Source organism: Callospermophilus lateralis, chromosome 15 (assembly GCF_048772815.1).
Source record: "Callospermophilus lateralis isolate mCalLat2 chromosome 15, mCalLat2.hap1, whole genome shotgun sequence".
Taxonomy (NCBI): Eukaryota; Metazoa; Chordata; class Mammalia; order Rodentia; family Sciuridae; genus Callospermophilus; species Callospermophilus lateralis.
This window is the reverse complement of record NC_135319.1, coordinates 13,600,928-13,622,120: the sequence shown is the minus strand read 5'-3', so window position 1 is coordinate 13,622,120 and position 21,193 is coordinate 13,600,928.

The window sequence follows — 21,193 nt, the reverse complement described above, 5'->3', positions numbered from 1 at the left end:
AGGGTCATGCTGCTTATTCAGGAAATTGGTCTGTGGCTAGAGTCTGCGGCACGCACTGGGAAACGAAGAGATAGCAATACAAATATACAGCGGTGTGGATTCTGTGGGCTCCTGCCAGGTATGCAATCACTGTGCTAAGTGCTGAATTCTGGGTTTGAGACGGGGAAGGATGCGGTCCAATTCGGTTCTCCACACCGGTCAGACCACAGAGGAAGCCAGAGGCCACCATCTTGGAGAGCTGATGTCACCATCCTTGTTTTCGACTGATCGAAGCTCATTCAGCTATAGAATAGGTAATTTCAGGATGCCATTCACCTTTGTGTCGCAGACAAATTACTCAGGCTCAGTGCTAAAGAACCTGCAGAAACTCCGTCTTGGAGCCTGCTCCTATTAGAACATACACCAAGCCCAGAGCGGCCGAATTCCGCCTCTCAGAACTGATCTGGCCCAGGGCTAAAGAACCCGTGGAAACTGCTTCTTGGTCTGGGTCTTGCTGAATACTGTGGAGGTAAATATCAACCGAGCCTTTATAGGCAGTGGCAACAGGATTGAGACGCGGCTTGTGAGGGCCGGTCAGGACTCACTCATTGCTTTGATCACCCAGAAAAGGGAACGAAATGCTGCCTTTCTCATGGGATACCAACATGGCAAATTTCTGATGTCATCAGAAAGCAGCAGAGGGGATAACTTCATTGATACCAGCAGTGACAGAAACAGTTGGTCTCCTGGTGAAGAAAGTGAGTCACAAACACCCGGGTCTCTCTCACTTTGTCATCAAGCCAGAGGGGCAGAGTAGAGCAGCCGCCCGCGCCTGGAACAGACCCAGTGACAGACCTGCATGGTAGTCACGTCAACCCAATTGGAGTAGAGGCAGAACAGAGCTGCCGCCCATGCCCAGAACAGGCCCAGCGACCCGCAGGTGTGGTAGTCACGTCACCCCAATTGGAGTAGTTGCAGAGCAGAGCCTTCGCCCGCGCCTAGTACAATCCCAGTGGGTCACTGGCATGGTAGTTACATCACCCCAATAGGAGTAGGGGCAGAGCAGAGCCTTCTCCCACGCCCAGAACAGGCCCAGCAACCTGCTGGCATGGTAGTCACGACACACCAATTGGAGTAGGGGCAGAGCAGAGCCACCACCCGCGCCCACAAGGTAGCAGACCTGCACCTGACCAGAAGAAGAGGCCCAGCGGCCTGCTGGCGCGGCAGACAATTTACCCCATTTGGAGTAGGGGCAGAACAAATCTGTAGCCCGTGCTCACAAGGTAGGCAGACCTGCGACCAACCGGCGGACCAGGCCCAGTGGCCCGCCGGCGTGGTAGTCACGTAACCCCAATTGAAGTAGGGGTAGAGCAGAGCCGCCGCCCACGCCTGCAAGGTAGGCAGACCTGCGACCGATTGGCAGAACACCGCAGGGGTCCACGGGCGTGGTAGACACGTCACACCAATTGGAGGAGGGGCAGAGCAGAGCCGCCTCCTGCGCCTGCATGGTAAGCAGATCTGCGACCGATCAGAAGAACAGGCCTAGCGGCCCATCAGCGTGGTAGATAGATCACCCCAATTGGAGGAGCAGCACAGCCACCCCCCGCCCCTGCAAGGAAGACTTTTCAAATATACAAGAGCAATATAAATATATAGGGGGAAAATTTCAAAATCACAACAGTTTCACCAAGCAGAAAGAAACGCGAGCAGTATGAAAAGACAAGGAAAAAAGAACCACAAGCAATGCAGGTCAACACAACTTTAGAAGAGGTAATAACTGCAGCAGATGGAATGTCAGATAAAGAACTCAGTATATACATGCTTCAGATGATCTGGAGTCTCAAGGAAGACATTAGACAGCAAAATCAGACAATGAAAGATCACTTCGACAATGAATTACATAAACAAGTCCAAGAAGCAAAAGATCAACTATACAGGGAGATAGAGGTTGTAAAAAATTACAATCAGAAATCCTAGAAATGCAGGAAGCAATAAACCATCTTAAAAACTCAATTGAGAATACTACCATCAGAGTAGAACACTTAGAAGATAGAACATCAGACAATGAAGACAAAGTATTTCAACTTGAAAAGAACATAGACAGCTCAGCAAAACTGTTAAGAAACCATGAACAGAACATCCGAGAAATATGGGATAACATAAAGAGACCAAACTTAAGAGTCATTGGGATACAGGAAGGTATAGAGGTCCAAACCAAAGGAATGAGCAATGTATTCAATGAAATAATACGAGAAAACTTCCCAGACTTGAAGAATGAGACAGACTCCCAAGTTCTAAAAGCCTACAGGATGCCGAATGTGAAAAATTATAAGAGATCCACACCTAGACACATTATAATGAAGATGCCCAACTTACAGAATAAGGAGAGAATTTAAAAATCTACCAGAGAAAGGAAGCAGATTACATTTAGGGGTAAACCAATCAGAATAACAGCTGATCTTTCAACACAGACTCTGAAAGCTAGAAGATCCTGGAATGACATTTTTCAATCACAGAAAGAAAATGGGTTCCAACCATGTACTGTGTATCCAGCGAAATTAAGCTTCAGGATGGAAGATGAAATTAAAACTTTCCATGATAAACAAAATTTAAAAGAATTTGTAGCTAGAAAACCATCTCTTCAAAACATCCTCGGCAAAATATTACGGGAAGACTAAATGGAAAATAATGAAAACCAACAGTGGGAGGTAGGACATTAAAGGGGGGAAATAATCAAAGAGGAAACAATCCATGTTTAATAACATAAATAAACAAATATGGCTGGAAGAACAACCCTTATCTCAATAATAACCGTAAATGTTAATGGCTTAAGCTCACCAATTAACAGACACAGGCCAGTAGAATGGATCACAAAACAAGACCCAATAATATGCTGCCTACAGGAGACGCATTTGATAAGAAAAAGACATACATACACTGAGGTGAAAGTTTGGGAAAAATCATATCACTCATATGGACTTTGGAAAAAAGCAGGAGTGTCCATACTCATATCAAATAAAATAGATTTCAAGCCAACGTTAATCAAAAGGGATAAGAGGGACACTACATACTGCTCAAGAGAACCATACACCAGCAAGACATAACAATCATAAATATATATGCCCCAAACAATGGTGCAGCTATGTTCATAAAACAAACTTTTCTCAAGTTCAAAAGTCTAATAGACCACCATACAATAATCATGGGAGACTTCAACACAGCTCTCTCACCACTGGACAGGTCTTCCAAACAAAAGTTGAAATAGGAAACTATAGAACTCAATAACACAATTAATAACCTAGACTTAATTGACATATAGAGAATATACCACCCAACATCAAGCAGTTACATTTTTCCTCAGCAGCACATGGATCCTTCTCAAAAATAGATAATATATTATGTCACAGGGCAACTCTTAGACAATATATAGGAGTAGAGATTATACCATGCATCTTATCTTATCATAATGGAATGAAACTAAAATTCAATGATAAAAGAAGGAAGGAAAAATCATGCATCATTTGGAGAATGAACAATAGGTTACTGAATGATCAATGGGTTATAGAAGACATCAAGGAGGAAAATAAAAAATTCTTAGAGAAAAATGAAAACACAGACACAATATATCGGAATCTATGGGACACATTGAAAGCAGTTCTAAGAGGAAAATTCATTGCTTGGAGTTCATTCCTTAGAAAAAGAAAAAAAAACAACAAATAAATGATCTCATACTTCATCTCAAAATCTTAGAAAAACAAGAGCAAATAACAGCAAAAGAAGTAGAAGGAAAGAAATAATTAAAATCAGAACAGAAATTAATGAAATCGAAACAAAAGAAACAATTGAAAAAATTGACAAAACTAAAGTCGGTTTTTTGAAAAAATAAATAAAATGGACAGACCCCTAGCCATGCTAACGAAGAGGAGAGAGAACTCAAATTACTATCATACGGGATGAAAAAGGCAATATCACAACAGATATTTCAGAAATAGAGAAGATAATCAGAAATTACTTTGAATCCTTATACTCCAATATAATAGAAGATAATGAAGGCATCGAAAAATTTCTTAAGTCATATGATCTGACCAGAGTGAGTTAGGAGGATATAGACAACCTAAACATACCAATATCAATTGAGGAAATAAAAGAAAGCATTGAAAGACTACCAACTAAGAAAATCCCAGGACCGTATGGGTATACAGCAGAGTTTTACAAAACCTTTAAATATGAACTAATACCAATACTTTTCAAGCTATTTCAGGAATTTGAAAAAGAGGGAGATCTTCCAAATTCATACTACGAGGCCAATATCACCCTGATTCCTACACCAGATAGACACTTCAAAGAAAGAAGACTAAAGACTGATATCTCTAATGAACCTAAATGCAAAAAAATTAAATTCTGGCGAATCAGATACAAAAACATATCAAAAAAATGTGCACCATGATCAAGTAGGATTCATCCCTGGGATGCAAGGAGGGTTCAATATACGAAAATCAATAAATGTTATTCACCACTTCAATAGACTTTAAAATAAAAACCATATTATCATCTAGATAGATTCAGAAAAAGCATTCGACAAAGTACAGCATCCCTTTATGTTCAAAACTCTAGAAAAACTAGGAATAACAGGAACATTCCTCAATATTGTAAAAGCAATCTATGCTAAACCGCAGGCTAGCATCATTCTGAATGAAGAAAAATTGAAGACATTCCCTCTAAAATCTGGAACAAGACAGGGATGCCCGCTCTCACCACTTCTGTTCAATATAGTTCTCAAAAGACTGGCCAGAGCAATTAGACAGATGAAAGAAATTAAAGGCATATAAATAGGAAAAAAATAACTTAAATTATCACTGTTGCAGATGACATGATTCTACACCTAGCAGAACCAAAAGGGTCTACAAAGAAACTAATAGAGCTAATAAATGAATTCAGCAAAGTGGCAGGATATAAAATCAACACGCATCAATCAAAGGCATTCCTGTATATCAGCGACAAATCCGCTGAAATGGAAATGAGGACAACCACTCCATTCACAATATCCTAAAAAAAATGGGAATCAACCTAACAAAAGAGGTGAAAGTCTTATACAATGAAAACTACAGAACCCTAAAGAGAGAAATAGAAGAAGATCATAGAAGATGTAAAAATATACCCTGTTCATGGATAGGCAGAACTAACATCATCAAAATGGCGATATTACCAAAAGTTCTCTATAGATTTAATCCAATGCCAATCAAAATCCCAAAGTCATTTCTTATAGAAATAGAGAAAGCAATCATGAAATTCATATGAAAAAATAAAAGACCCAGAATTGCAAAACAATGCTAAGCAGGAAGTGTGAATCAGGCGGTATAGCGATACCAGACTTCAAATTATACTACAGAGCAATAGTAACAAAAATAGCATGGTACTGGTACCAAAACAGGCAGGTGGACCAATGGTACAGAATAGAGGACACAGAAACCAATCCACAAAACTACAACTATCTTATATTTGATAAAGGGGCTAAAAGCATGCAATGGAGGAAGGATAGCATCTTCAACAAATGGTGTTGGGAAAACTGAAAATCCATATGTAACAAAATGAAACTGAATCCCTTTCTCTCACCATGCACAAAAGTTAACTCAAAATGGATCAAGGAGCTTTATATCAAATCAGAGACACACTGTCTGATAGAAGAAAAATTTGGTTACGATGTACATACTGTGGGGTTGGGCTCCAAATTCCTCAATAGGACACCCATAGTACAAGAGTTAATAAGTAGAATTAACAAATGGGACTTACTCAACTAAAAAAGTTTTTTTCTCAGCAAAAGAAACAATAAGAGAGGTAAATAGGGAGACTACATACTGGGAAGAAATCTTTAGTACTCACACTTCAGATAGAGCCCTAATATCCAGAGTATACAAAGAACTCAAAAAATTAGACAATAAGATAACAAATAACCCAATCAACAAATGGGCCAAGGACCTCAACAGACACTTCTCAGATGAGGACATACAATCAATCAACAAGTACATGCAAAAATGCTCACCATCTCCAGCAGTCAGAGAAATGCAAATCAAAACCACCCTAAGATACTATCTCACTCCAGTAAGATTGGCAGCCATTATGAAGTCAAACAACAAGAAGTGCTGTCCAGGATGTGGGAAAAGAGGTACACTTGTACATTGCTGGTGGGACTGCAAATTGGTGCAGCCAATTTGGAAAGCAGTATGGAGATTTCTTGGAAAGCTGGGAATGGAACCACCATTTGACCCAGCTATTCCCCTTCTTGGTCTATTCACTAAAGACCTAAAAAGAGCATGCTACAGGGACACTGCTACATCGATGTTCATAGCAGCACAATTCACAACAGCAAGACTGTGGAACCAACTTAGATGCCCTTCAATAGAAGAATGGATAAAAAAAATATGGCATTTATACACAATGGATTATTATTCTGCATTGAAAAATGAAAAAATTATAGAATTTGCAGGGAAATGGATGGCATTAGACTAGATTATGCTAAGTGAAGCTACACAATTCCTATAAAACAAATGCCAAATGTCATCTTTGATATAATGAGAGTAACTAAGAACAGATAGGGATGAAGAGCATGACAAGATGATTAACATTAAACAGGGATGAGAGGTGGAAGGGAGGGAGAAGGGAAATTGCATGGAATTGGAAGGAGACCCTCTGGGTTATACAAAATTGCACACAAGATGAATTGAGGGGAAAGGGAAAAATAATACAAGGGGGAGAAATTTATTACAGTAGAGGGAGTAGAGAGAGAAGTGGGGAGGGGCGGGGAGGCCAGGGGGAATAGTAGAGGATAGGAAAGGCAGCAGAATAAAACAGACACTAGTATGGCAATATGTGAATCAATGGATGTGTAACTGATGTGATTCTGCAATCTGTATACAGGGTAAAAATGGGAGTTCATAACCCACTTGAATCAAAGTGTGAAATATGATATATCAAGAACAATGTAATGTTTTGAACAACCATAAATAAAAATAAAAAGAAAACTATCTTTGGTGAATTATGCATGCAATTCTAATATTTCTACAGTAACTGACCCAGTTTAACATCAATGCAAGTAGATTCCTGTTGGACATGATGTATATTTTGACGTTCACTTTTATTCAACACTGGTACATTACTATTTCATCAGTTTATGCACATAACAGGATATATATTTCATTCACAATTTAGAAAATTTATAGGCATTTGTTTCACTTTCAATCACTTCCTGCTTCAGAACACATGGATTCCTCCATATTTCTTGACTGGTCTTTTCATGAGACTTTTTTCCAAACATTTTATTTTCGATTCCCATAATCACTTTTGAAACAAAATTCACACACACTTCATGATAAACAATAACCCTAAGATTACCATTAGATATATAACTGGTTGGAGTGAATGATTGTATGTCAATATATGATTTCCTATATATTTTTAGATATCAATTCAATCCATTATTTAAAGTGGAACCAGTTATAATATTTATTCACAGTATGGTCTATTCATACATTATCTCTATATTCAAAGACACAGGGTACACCACTTTGTACCCCCAATACTAATTTATATGTCTTCAAATATTGCTCCCAGTAATGATGGAAGAAATACTCATGTCATATGATCTACATACACATTTGATCACAATATTTTTCTGGGCACAAAATGCAAAGATCACACTTATGATTGTACCAAATCCTAAATGGAAAGTGAACATGGATTACTAAAACGATAAATGTCCAGGTTGCCTAATGCTTTCAAATGTCATTCCTATTGGTGACAACATATTTGTTTCTTCCTAAGATTATGTATTCAATCTCAACCCTATTGAAAATGTCTAATCCTATCACTCATTGTATAATTGCCTCATTTCGTAATGTCTGTATTGATATTTTCCTTTCTACATATTTTCCCCAGTTCATCATTGTGACTGACTCTTCACATGTGCTGAAATTTACATTCACTCTATAACCAAAACCCTATTGCTACAGAACCTTTGCTCTAAATCCTAAACTCACTCTATTTCCTAAACCTACTGAGTACCTTCCTAATCCCACCGACTATCTCAATTTGAGTGGATGTTCTCTTCTAAAATCAATCATAAAAGGTGTAAGGTCCTATGCCATTGATTATCGATTTATCTGAGACAACTCTACAGAACGTAATTATAAGCTAAGTATCCCAATCAAGGGCCTAATGCCCTTCTGGGCTTCATCTTACCTAGATTTCTGTTTCCATACTTATATTTCACCTCTATAATCTTATAAATATCGCAGGTTCCCAATACTATTAATCATCCTTCGCAATGATTCGTAACGCAAATCGAACATGTTATTAACCCTAACCATACACTCTTCCCTCAATCTAACTTTGCAGAAGAGCAGGGACAGAGTTCGTCTTACAATACAGGAATGTAGGGTATCTTCCTCCTGCTGAGAACCTCAAATGTCCATGCAGATTTGATCCCTGGAGAAGATGTAGGCAGCTATGAAGGACCTGAGAGAGCAAATGTCATCTTCCATCGCAAACAACCTTTCCAGGATGAAAGGTTGTGTCTGAATAAGCCTCTCTCTTGTTAATGTAGAGAAGATAGACCATACCAGGCATGTGTGGAGAGCTGTTCCTGGGTGCCTATGGTTGATATACCATTCTAACTTGTAAAAGTGTCACAGGAAGTAAGGGCAGCCTCCATCTCATAGGACTATTGTAAGCAACAGTTAGGACAAAGTGGTTGCCAAGGCAATGACCTCAAAGAATTCCTGAAGGAAGTAATCTCACCTCACTTTCTTGGTGATGGAACTCTCTGAACTTGGAATCCGGGAAGCCAGGCACCCAGAGCCAGGGTCAGTCCGAGTCCCAGTGTTCTTATTTTTTGGATTTACCAAGGACAGAGTCAGTCTTTCTTGGTACCTACTGAGGTGAGGATGAACAAATGTCGGGAAAGCTCTGAAGAGGGGCCTTTCCTGAGAAAGCAGGTAGTGGCTCACCGCTGGCTAGTGACAACTTCACAGATTTGACCAAGGAGACCATATCTGACACAGGACAGGCGATTTCCTCAGAACATAGTTTGGCCCACCAGTCAGAGGACACTCCCAATAGTCACAGACCTACTTGGGGCAAGGAGCTTCCTTTGTGTGTGTGGGTGTGGGTTTGAGATTTTGACTCATGTTCTGAGAATAGGTAGGAAAGGCGGTTTGTTTGGTTTGGAGTGAACTGTTTCTGGTAAGTCATTTGACAAGGCCAGTGTTTCTTTGTCTGTGTATCCCACTGTGTCCGTGGTTTTAGATATTAGAAAAGAGAATGAATCATTGGATGTGTCCTGTCTAGACTCAACTTGCCCAATTTATGAATGGACTGCGGCTTGACTTATGGGTGGACAACTCCAACAATCTTCCTAAGTTCCTGTTTTCTTCCTGAATTCTGGCCACTCTCCAGAATAGGCTCATGGTTTTGTGTCCAAAATATGTACCACCTCCAAGCTCTGTGACATGGCCATGTACTGGATAGCTGAAAGAAATGGGAGCATCTCAGAAAACTCAGATATCAGTTTGACCAGGAAATTCTAAGTGAAGAAACCCTGCTTTGGGCCATTTGCTCATCAATTGTTCTGTTGCCCTGAATGTCAGGTAGGTCTTTGCCTCAGGCCACACCATTGTAGAGCCTAAAGAAACAGTTTTCAAATGGAAATGAAAGGGCATCACCTGTGGCTCTTTGCTTAATTGCTTTGGAAAGGGGTGTGTCTGAATCAGCCTTTTGGCCCTGTGTGAGACTGTGGCTTAGATTCTCAGCACCTGATGGATCTAAAGAAGGATCCCATGTGTGCAACCAAAACCAAAATGGAAAAAAGAGCAGTCAGTGTGGATGAAGTCTCTCGCATTCCTCTGTAAGGTTCCTGTCCTCCATCATGTGAGAACAGTGATCATTTGGTTCAAATGTGTTCCTCAAAACCCTGTAGAGGCTAGCCCATAAGTGCTTGGTTTTTCTCAAGACTCCAATTCACATAAAGAATCTAAATCACACAGTCAGTTGGCCTCAAATTGGAGAAGCAGTGCCATATTAATGGCAGGCCTATTTGATCACTCTTGGTTCACTGGAAGGATGTCCTGGCCACCCTGATTTTAGGCAAATGAGGGGCAAGGGAGGTTATATTGGACACTGTCTTGGGCTGCACCCCTCATGGAAACCTCCAGCCAGAGGTTATGATGATTGTGTAAATGGAAGAAGATGAGTGCCATGTGGAAGTGTTTTGGATTTAATTGTGGATATTTGTGTGACAGTTGGAAGACATAACAAAGTCTACCTGGGCTTGAACTCTGGTGTGATTCCCCTTATAGACTGAGTTCAGGAACTGATCTCAGAGAAGTATTGCCATGTATTGTGTTGTGATTTAAGAGGCCATATATGAGAGTCGCCCTTGGAAACTGAGATCTAGCCCCAGAGTGGCTTTCCACAGAGCACTGGGAATTTCAGCCAAGATATCACATGATTTCATTCGAAAGACTTGGCAGCCATAGTTGAGAGTGAAAACACACATGGACCTCATATTGTAGACCTCAATGGGCCTGGCTTAATGTGACCTTTTGGCCATTCTTTGGGAAGCCTTGCCTGTGAGGGTTCTCCAGAGCTTTCATTGAAATAATCTTGCTCACCATTTACGGGTTCCTGAATGAATTGAAACCCACAGTGCCTCCAACTTCATCCTTGAAAAATGTCTAAATAAATACCATGAAATTTTTGAAATTCCCATGACCAGGTGGCACTGGAGAACCTTTGGATGTCCTGTTGCTGATCATGGATGTACCAGACAGTGCCTTGCTTGACTGGGTTTCATGAAAATGGTGTAGAACAGAGGTGCCAGAAAGTTGCAGCCTGCTGAGAAGTGGGCCTAGAGCTGTGGTGGGCAGGAGTGTGATAAAACATCTGTGTTGGAGCAATGTGGACCTTCCATTGGCTTCCAAATGGCTTGTGGATTACATGAAGCAGCCAGCAGACCCTTGTAATTAAAGGCATCTTGTTATATGGAGAGGATTCAGGGCAATGTTCAGAATCAGGTTGCTATGGACAAGGATGCAATGTGGCAAGCTTTGAGGCATAGAAGCGTGGTTGGTGCGTTCTTCTGCAGACTCTGAACCACCACACATGACAGAACTCCCTCCAGCACTGTGTCTCAGTTGAACTCCTTGAATTTCATGAAGCAAATACCACACTCCCAGTTCAGCAACAAAAACCCCACAAAAAGTGGAGGAGGACCAAATGGCTTCACAGTCCAACGGGGAGACACTTAGCCCCCAGAGGCCACAGTTTACCTAAAAAGAAGAAAATCAACACTGCTACCTCATGTTCATTGGAAAATAAGATACCATGTCCTCCACGTCACATAGAGGCAGACCCAGCTTTGATGGTCCCACTACAAAGGAAGCCAATTCTCCTGACAACAACATACTTTTCACGTTCCCAAACTCAGAGGCAGTTGCTCTAAAAGTTTTTAGGCCAGCAGAGCTCCATGTTTTTGGAGTGTTTACCCAGTCTCTTACTTTTGGAAACTCCTCTACAACCTCCAAGGTTGTGAACTCCTGAGCATTTTCCATTCCAGATATGTATTCACTGATTTTCTATCTATTCTCCTCTAACTGTGTCTTACTTGGGGTGAAGGTAATTTCAAGGCATTGTTCTGAATGAGAGTGGGAGGATATTTGTGCAGCATATATTTGCATACAAATTGGATTCAATTTCCAATTTTCCTTTTGAAATACTGAATCCCTGACACTAACCCATACCTACTAGACTCAGACAACTCATCCTAATATGATAGAGAAAAATAACCCAAACCTATAGAAATACAAGCAGTTCATTGGAGGCATGTTGTATAGTTGGAATTGCATTTTGCATTATACAAGGTAGGAGTTATAAATCTAGTAAATGTTTAATAGAAAAAGATCTCCATGTGTTTTTAAAGTTAACAAATATGAGAATTCATGTTTCCCTTTCTCTTTAGCCTATTCACACTTGTATATTTATATGCATATATGGAATCCTACCTGGTATCACACGTACATCTTTGTGAGGTGGCTTACTTGGCAGATACAAATTGTGAGAAGAGATCACTCCTCCTAAACGCTGATGGAACTGAAAATTCAACCCATAGGGAGCGTCCTAGTAGAACAACATTATACATAAACTCATGTTCAGTAAAATAAATATTTTTGCATATGTGGATGATATATATTTACTGATAAATTTCGATTGGCATTTATATTGCTACTTTTTAATGTCTGTGAGTGTTTTGTGTGTGTGTGTGTATACACTCTCCAGATTTTTCAAAATATGAAATATATGTGTCTAATATACACTCTCTAAAATCATTCATGTTCATGTATGTGGATTTTTAATCAACTTTTCACAAGATTATTCTCAGAAATATTCATCCACCTGAAATACATATTTGTTTCCTAGTACTAAAAACTAACTTCAGGGAATGATGCATAGAAATCCTAATTATTCTACAGTAACTGACCCAGTCTAACATCAATGCAAGTAGATTCCTATGGGACATGATTTGTAATTCTTTATTCATTTGTATTTGACACTGGTACATTATTATTTCTTCAGTTTTTGCACATCATAGGATATACATTTCATTCACAAGTTCACAAATTTATAGGCATTTGTTTCCAATTTAATCACTTTTTGCTTCAGAACACATGTATTGTCAGGGTTTCTTTACTGGTATTTTCATGAGTCTTCTTTCCAAACACATTATTTTCGATTTCCATAGTCACTTTTGAAGCAAAACTCACACGCTCTTCATGATAAACCAAAACACGAATATTACCATTAGATGTATAACTGCTTGGAATGAACGATTGTATATCAATATACAATTTCCTATAATTTTTGAGATATTAGATCAATTCATTTTTTAAAGTTGAAAAAAGTTATATTATTTATTCACATTAGGGTCTATTCATGCTTTATCTCTATATTCATAGACACAGGGTACACCTCTTTGTACCCCCGATTCTAATTTTATATCTTCAATATATTGCTCGCAGAAATGGTGGAAGACATACTCATGTCACCTGATGTACATATATATTTTACCAAAGTAATATTCTGGACAAAAAATTGTAAAGGTCACATTTATGATTGTACCAAAGCCTAAATGTAAAGTGTACATGGATTACTAAAAACATCCATGTCCAGGTTGCCTAATGCTCTCAATTGTCAATCCTATTGGTGACTACATATTTGTTTCTTCCTAATTTATATATTCAAACTCAACCCTGTTGAAAATGTCTAATCCTATCACTCACTTTATACTTTGCCCGATTCCGTAATGTTTCTATTGATATCTGCTTTTCTACATATTTTCCCAAGTTGATCCTAGTGACTGACACTTCATATGTGCTGACATTTACATTCACTCTATAATCGAAACCCTATTGCTAAAGAACTTTTGGTCCAAATCCTATACTCACTCTTCTTTCTAAAGCTACCGACTATCTTCCTAATCCTACCGACTATCCATTTTTGACTGGATGTTCTCTTCTACATTCAATCATCCAAGGTAAAAGGTCCTATGCCATTGTATATCGAATTATCTAAGACAACTTTGCAGAGCATAATTCAAAGCTAAGTATCCCAATCAAGGGCCCAATGTCCTTCTGGGATTCAAATCATACCTAGATTTCTGTTTTCATACTTATATTTCACCTCTATATTCTTGTAAATATAGCAGGTTCCCAATACCATTATTCATCGCACAGAATGATTCGTAACCCAAATCGAACCTGTTATTAACCCTAAACATACACTGTTCCCTCAATCTCATTTTACAGAAGAGCAGGGACAGAGTGGTTTTTACAATACAGGAAAGTAGGGGACCTTCCACCTGCTGAGAACTTCAAAGGTCCATGCAGAAATGATACCTGGAGAAGTTGTAGGCAGGTATGAAGGACCTGAGAGAGCAAAAGTCATCTTCCATGGCAAACAACCTGGTCAGGATGAAGGGATATGTATGAATCAGCCTCTCTCTTCTTATTGTAGAGAAGATGGACCAAACCAAGCCTGTGTGGAGAGCTGTTCCCAGGTGCCAATGGTTGATATACAATACTACCTTGTGAAAGTGTCACAGGAAGTAGGGGAAGCCTCCATCTCATGGGACCTTTGGAATCAAGTGTTAGGACAAAGTGATTGCCAAGGCAGTGACCTCATTCAGTTCCAAAGAAAGTGACATACCTCATTTCCTTGGTGATGGAACTGTCTGAACTTGGTATCCAAAAAGCCAGGCACCAAGAGGCAGTCCCAGTCCCAGTCCCAGTGGGCTCACTTGTTTGGATTTTCCAAGGACAGAGTCAGTTTTCTTGGTACCTTCTGATGTGAGGATGGCCAAATACCAGGAAAGCTCTGAAGACGGACCTTTCCTGAGAAAGCAGGTAGTGGCTCACCACTTTTTCCTGACAACTTCACAGAGTTGGCCAAGGAAACCAGATCTGAGAGAAGACGGACCATTTCAGGGGAACATAGTGTGGCCCAAAAGTCAGAGGACACTCTGGATAGTCACAGACCTACTTGGGGGAAGGAGGTGCCTTTGTGGGAGTGGGTGTGGGTTTATTGTTTTGTCTCATGTTCTGAGAATAGATGGGAAAGGCGGTTTGTTTGGTTTGGAGTGGACAGTTTCTAGTAAGTCATTTGACAAGGCTAGTGTTTCTATGTCTGTGTATCCCACTGTGTCCATTGTTGTAGACATTGGAAAAGAGAATGCATTAATGGATGTGTCCTGTGTAGTGTAAATCTTCCCATAATTCAACCTGCGCAATATGTGAATGGAGTGCAGCTTGTCTTGTCGATGTGCAACACCTGCTATCTTTCTAAGTTGCTGTTTTCTTCCTGAATTCTGGCCACTCTCCAGAATAGGCTCATGGATTTGTGTCCAAAATATGTACCACCTCCAAACTCTGTGACATGGCCATGTACTGGATAGCTGAAGAGAATGGCGAGCATCTCAGAAAACGCAGATATCAGTGTGACCAGGAAAGTCTCAGTGGAGAAACCCTGCTTTGGGCCTTTTGCTTACTTATTGTTGTTTTGCACTGAATGTCAGGAAGTTCTTTGCCTCAATCCACCCCTTTGTGAAGCCTGAAGTAAAGAGTTTTCAAATGGAAATGGATGGCATCACCTGTGGCTCTTTGCTTAATTGCTTTGGGAAGGGATGTGTCTGAATTAGTCTCTTGGCCATGTGTGTGGCTATGACTTAGATTCTCAGCACCTGATGGATCTAAAGAATGATCCCATGTGTGCATCCAAAACCATAATGCAAAAAAAAAATCATTCATTATGGATGAAGTCTCTTGCCTTCCTTTGTTAGGTGCCTGAACTCCATCAAGTGAGAATAGGGATCCTTTGGGTCAAATGAGTTCTTCAATTCCCTGCAGAGGTGCTTGGGTTTTCGCATAACTCCAAATCACATAAAGAATTGATACCTGAAATCAGTAGGCCTCAAATTGGAGAAACACAGAAGTATTAACGGCAGGCTTATTTGATCACTCCTGGTTCACAGAAACGGTGTCCAGGCCACCCTGACTTTAGGCAAATGAGGGGCAAGTGAGCTGATTTTGGACACTGTCTTGGCTTTTCTCATGACTCCAATTCACATAAAGAATCTAGACCCCACAGTCAGAGAGCCTCAAATTGGATAAGCGGAGCAGTATTAAGGGCAGGCCTATTTGATCACTCCTGGTTCACAGGAAATGTGCCCAGGCCACCCTGAAGTCAGGCAAAAGAGGTGCAAGAAGCTTATTTTGGACATTCTCTTGGGCTGCACAACTCATGGAAAACTCCAGGGAGAGGTTATGATTAGTGTCTATATGGAAGAAGAATAGGGCCATGAGGGAGTATTTTGGTTTTAAATGTTTTCATTTGAGTCGCGGTTGGAAGAGTTGTCTGGGTACACCTGGACTTGAACTCTGGTGTGATTCTCCTTATAGACTGAGTTCTGGAACTGACCTGAGAGAAGTATTGCCATGAATTGTGTTGGGATTTTAGGGGGCCAGGCATGAAGTTGCCATTGGAACCTGAGATCTAGGCACAGGTTGGCTTTCCACAGAACACTGGGAATCTCAGCCAGGATATTACATGATTTTATTCTGAAAGACTTGGCATGCATTATTGTGATTCAAAACACACATGGACCTCGCTTTATAGACCTCAATTGGCCTCGCTTCATGTGACTATTTGGCCACTCTTTGGGTAGCCTTGCCTGTGAGAGTGCTAAAGAGCTTTCCCTGAAATTAGCTTCCTAACCCTTTAATGGTTCCTGAATGAATTGAAACCCACAGTGCCTCCAACTTCATCCGTGAAAAATTGCTAGATAATTACCATGAAATTTTTAAAATTCCCATGACCAGATGTCACTGGAGGACCTTTGATGTCCTGTTGATGATCATGAATATACCAGACAGGACCTTGATTGACTGGGTTTCATGAAAATGGTGTAGAACAGAGATGCTATTAAGTAGGAGCCTGGTGAGTAATGGGCCTAGAGAAGTATTACGCAAGTAAGTGATAAAACATCTGTGGTGGGGCCATGTGGATCTTCCATTGGCTTCCAAATGGCTTGAGACTGACATGGTGCAGCCATCAGACCCATATACATAAAGGCATATTTTTATATGGAGAGGTTTTAGGGCAATGTTCAGAATCATGTTGCTATTGTCAAGGGGTGAAGCTACGTGGGATAGAACCCTGGTTGGTGCATTCTCCTGGAGACCCTGCCCACCACAGCTGACAGAACTCCCTTCACACTGTTTCCCATTTGAACTCGTTGTATTTCATGAAGCAAATACCAAACTCCCAGTGCAGCAGCAAGAAACACCACGATAATTGGAGGATGACCAAGTTGTTTCACAGTCCACACGGGGAGACACTTAGCCCTTAGTGGCCACAGTTTACCTACAAAGAGAGAATTCAGCACTGCTGCCTCATTTTTATTGGAAAATAAATAAGCATGTCCTCCAGGTCACATAGATGCAGATCGAGCTTTGATTGTCTCACTACAAATAAAGCTAAATCTCCTGAAAACAACATATATTTTAAGTGCCCAACCTCAAAGGCAGATTCTCAAAAAGTCTTTAGGCCAGCAGAGCTCGATGTTTGTGGAGTGTTCACCCTGTCCCTTAATTTTGGAAACTCCTCTACCACCTCCAAAGATGTGAAATCTGGAGCATTTTCCATTCCTGATAGGTATTCACAGATTTTCTAACTCTTCTCCTCTAATTGTGTCTTACTTGGGGCGAAGGTAATGTCAAGGCATTGTTCTGGAGGAGAGTGGGAAGAATTTTCTGTAGCATATATTTGCATACACATTGGATTCAGTTTTCTATTTTCCATTCAAAATACTGAATCCCTGACTCTAACCCATACCCGACCAGACTCTGACTATTAATTCTAATATGATGGAGAAAACTAACCCAAACAGAATCGAAATACAAGCAGTTCAGAGTAGGCCTGGTGTATTGTTGGACTTGTCTTTTGCATGATACAGAGTTGGAGTTATGAATCTAGTCAATTTATTGTTGAAATAGTTGTCCATGTATTTTTAAGGTTAACAAATATGTGAATTCCTGTCTCCCTTTCTCTGTATTCTTATATGCACATATAGATTCCTACCTGGTACCACACGTACATTCTTGTGAGGTGGCTGACTTGGCAGATACAAATTGTTAGAAGAGATCATTCCTACTAAACCTGTTGGAATTGGATATTCAACCTATGGGTGAGCTTGCTAGTTGAACAGCATTATACATAAATCCATGTTCAGTAAAATTAATATTTTTAGATCTGTGGATGATATATATTTTATAATGAATTTTGATTGACATATATATTGCTACTTTTTTGTCTGTGTGTGTTTTGTATATATATATATATATATATATATATATATATATATATATATATATATATACTCTCCAGATTTTTCAAAATATGAAATATATTAGTCTTATATACACTCCCTAAATTCATTCATGTTTATGTATGTGGATTTATAATCAACTATTCACAAGATTATTCTTAGAAATATTCATCCACCTGAAATTTGGCTTAATGCTCTCAAATGTCAATCCTATTTGTGACTACATATTTGTTTCTTCCTAAGATTATACATTTAAACTCAACCCTGTTCAAAATATCTAATCCTATCACTCACTTTATACTTTGCCTGATTTTGTAATGTCTCTATTGATATCTGCTTTCCTACATATTTTCCGCAGTTCATCATTGTGACTGACTCTTCACCTGTGCTGACATTTACATTCACTCTCTAATCGAAACCCTATTGCTAAAGAACTTTTTTTCCAATTCCTATACTCACCCTTCTTCCTAAAAGTACTGACTATCTTCCAAATGCTACAGACTATCCCTTTTTGACTGGATTTTCTCTTCTACATTCAATCATCCAAGTAAATGTGGGGCGAGCTTCAGAGGAGGAGACCACCAACAGACTATCTCATGCATCATCAAAGGGTTTTTTTGGTGTCCAGCATGCTGGGGCTCAGAGATCACTTGAATAGAGCAGATAGCCCTGAGAATAGCTTAAGTAGAGCTTATATACTTTTCCTGGAGAGGGCAGGGAGGGAATTTTATTGATGGGTCAGGGCGAGTGGGTGGTTTGCCTGCAACTGGGTGAGGGAGTACATTCTGCAGTTGGGCAGTTGAGGACAGAACATTCTGGGAACAAGATTTGCAAGCATTTCTTAAGATTTCAACAGTGTTTTGTTAAGCATACAGAAAAACAAGAAGTGACAAGTACCTATTTTGTTAACCTTTAATTCCCCACTTCTTCTTCTGGCTACTTTTAATCATAAAAATGATCATTGGAGGGTGTCACATTCTATGTCTGCTAGTGGGGTATTACCATAAGTTTAACTCGTCCAATTTGAGCCTGGAGAAAAGAAATTACACGGTTGAGCAAACAGGGTTTTATAGTTAGCAATAATATGAGGATTATTATTGGACCGGCCAGGGTTGATAAAAACGTAGTTAAACAGGAGGAGTGTGTGAACCAAGACTCAAGCCACCCTTTTTGGGCCTCTCTCTCTTGTTGATGCTCTTCAAGGTGTCTTTTAAATTTACTCATAGATTTTATTACAACTCCAGTATTGTCAGCATAAAAACAACATTCTTCCCTCAATGCAGCACAAAGGCCCCCTTCTCTAATGAAGAGGAGGTCCAACTCTCAACTGTTCTGTAAAACAACTTCAGAGAGAGAGGTTAAAGATTCATGCAAAGCTCTGATGGAGGTTTCTAATATCTTAGTTTTGCTCTATTGCTGCTTCTAATTGGGTCATTTGTTGTGTCCCATGGACAATGGCAGTGGTTACTGTGCCCACCCGTGCAGCAACTCCTATTCCTAATAGGATGGCTAAAGTGAGGGATACATGTTCCCAGTGGAACCGGTTGTATGCCCCCCCTATTTGATCTTCAAACGAACCTGCGTCATGATAGAGCACTCTGGGAAACATCCGCACCATTTCAAAATTAATCACATCTGTTGACCATTTCATGAAAACATAAACAATGTTTAAGTATATAGAATTATGCTGTTGTAGGGACAGACAAGGCAAGGCACCTAAGATAGCACTGTAGACAAGGAAACTGTCCTATTTTGTTGCAACCGGATTAAGAGGGCATTGCTTCTGTTGTAATCAATTAATCCCCTGAAACTCAAGTTTAGGTAGTTTCAGAATTGTGTACCCAACATATAAGGGATGGGGCTCAGAAGTTTACAGTCTGCAGAAGTTCAAAAAAGCAGTATTTGTTTCTGATTTTTCCTCTGTTCTGGGCAAGTTAAAATTTCAAGGACACATGGGAGGGGGAGAGCTTTTTATTCCCTTTCTTATTTTCCCCCTGCCAGCTGTTACAATGGAGCCCAGTTGGTAATTTCTTTATCTTAGAAATGTAACCATTTCTGTGAAGCCCCAGCTGAAGGCCAGAGGCCTTGTTCACATATTTTGTGAAAAACTAGATAGGGGTTGTCTAGCTTAGAAGTACTGAGTTTTTTAGCCAGTGGCCAAGTAGAACAGGGCAATACGAAAAGAGAAAGTTTATCTACATTGAACTCTTTATAGAAACTCTATGCTGAAAGTTCTAAAGTCAGCCATGGTGAAGACTTCTGGAGAAAAACATTTAAGACTTTTCTGTGGGCCTGGTACAGAGGGGGAATACGGGGAAAGTGGGGCTGAGAGAAGCTCCGAGGATCTGAGAATGAGGAAAAAGAGAGATGTAAAAGAATAATTGAAAAGGTGTTTGAGAATTTCCTAGCAACAAAACTTCAGCAGTAGAACAGGTAGAGCAGAGCAGAAAACGGGAGTGAGTATCCCAAAATCCTGTGAGGGACTTTAAATTTTAGTAACCTGTTTTCAGTGATGACAAAGCAACTTTAATGGCCATTTATATTACATCTTGGATAAGCGTCTGAGAGTTCTCCTCAGCTCATTTGAGCTTTGGGTTAGCTGGAAAGAGGACCTGGTGGGACCCGGTGAGGGCACTGACAGGAGAAGAGAGGAATGAGTAGGTGGAGGGGTACCTCAGTACCTGCTACCTCACAAGCAGGCAATTGTCTGAGAACTGGTGGAGGTTTGGGTTTCTGATCTAGTAATTGGAGGGGAGATATCAGGTTGCTGAGGTGGGAGTGACAGCAGAGAGTCTGGAGCAGAAGGCTGAGGATAAAAATCTATTGGAGAAGCATAGTTCAGGATGTGAGTGAAGGAGGGAAAAGGCTTCCACATAGGGGAATCTCCTTTCACCCTTTTGAGCACTTGCAGAAGCTAAAAAGGTCACACAAAATTTGAGGATCTAGAGACCCCTCTGGGGGCCATCCTTTTTCTGTTGTCTACTTGGTAATATGAATTTGATGAAGTATTGGGGTTCCATCAGGCAGCCCCTGTATGCTCACATCTCCATGACATACAGAAGAAGTCGGCTTTTCCCCCACACAGCCATTACTGTTTGTGGCTTTGATAGTTTGCCGGGCAAACATAGTAATCTAGGCTAGCCAACCTGCATCTGGCTCACGTGTCCCTACATCCATAATATTTGTTTCCATTATCTATAGTACAGAAGGGATTTAATGCTATTTTAGTGGGATTTTCTTCATCAGGGATATCCCAATAGAAAAGACCTATGGCCAGCTGACAAA